The sequence below is a fragment of the Pleurodeles waltl genome, unplaced genomic scaffold, assembly GCF_031143425.1.
Source record: "Pleurodeles waltl isolate 20211129_DDA unplaced genomic scaffold, aPleWal1.hap1.20221129 scaffold_39, whole genome shotgun sequence".
In the NCBI taxonomy this organism is placed as follows: Eukaryota; Metazoa; Chordata; class Amphibia; order Caudata; family Salamandridae; genus Pleurodeles; species Pleurodeles waltl.
The window spans coordinates 7,367,607-7,368,664 of NW_027150097.1; positions in this window are offsets into that span (position 1 = coordinate 7,367,607).

Genomic DNA, 1,058 nt, shown 5'->3' on the forward strand with positions numbered 1-1,058 from the left:
TCTCCTTCATCAGCTTCAGATCCCACTGTTTTCCTGAGTAGGAAGGTCTGGAATTGAAAATACAGAGGACATTAAACAACATTCACTCAGTACATGGCACTCATTTTGGTTTATAAGCTGGAAATTGAGCCATCAGTGCAATGTCAAGAGTGTCAGGATGGCCGAGTGGTCTAAGGCGCTGCGTTCAGATCGCAGTCTCCTTTGGTGGTGTGGGTTCGAATCCTCCTTCTGACAAGTGTCTTTTGCGAGGTGGATACATTTTTGGACTTTTTTTTTCCAAGCAGCCGTATCAAAAACAATGTCAACAGTTTCTGTAAATTATCGATAAGATCTATTGTCCGTTGCTTGCACTAATTTCCTGAAGTTGGCTAAATCGCAGTAAATCGGTAAAGCGGGAAATCACAGCATCTTCAACAAATCGTGATAGAGGGGCAGAGATAAAGGTTTCGACCCTACATATCAAGAGCGCAGCTGTCAATAGTTCAGCAGGTTAACAGTGCAGAAGGTTCAGTGGCACCAGGGTCCCCTGCGTCCCAATCACAGCTGGTTTTTAACTTCTGTATTCAGGGCATGGGAGGGGTGTGTTGCATCGTGCACACACGGTGCCTGTTTCGCAGATAAGTTTTAATAAATACACAGAGAATAATATAGAGTCATTGGCCACGAGGAACACCTTCCCTGACCTTTTATTCTCTCCGGTTCCACGTCACCGCGCCTACCATCCAACTCCAAAACTCGGGGGAGACTAACACTCCCTACCTCCCTTGGTGTGCATCATAGGCGTGCCCATGACGAACACAACATTTCTCCTTAACCAATACAAAACAAACATAGCTGCTCAAAAAAAAGATACTATACTAATCCAGTATACAAGAATAGTACACAACAAGAAATACCACATTCAGTCAATCCACCCCGAATCCTTGCAGCCGCGTTGAGCATGGCGGTCGAGGACTCAAACTGTACCGTTCAAGTCCTTGTCTCAGAGGCACTGAGTTGATTGGTATGGAGCCAGGCACCTCCTGATCTGAATCTTGAACTGGCTCCAAATTCTGCAT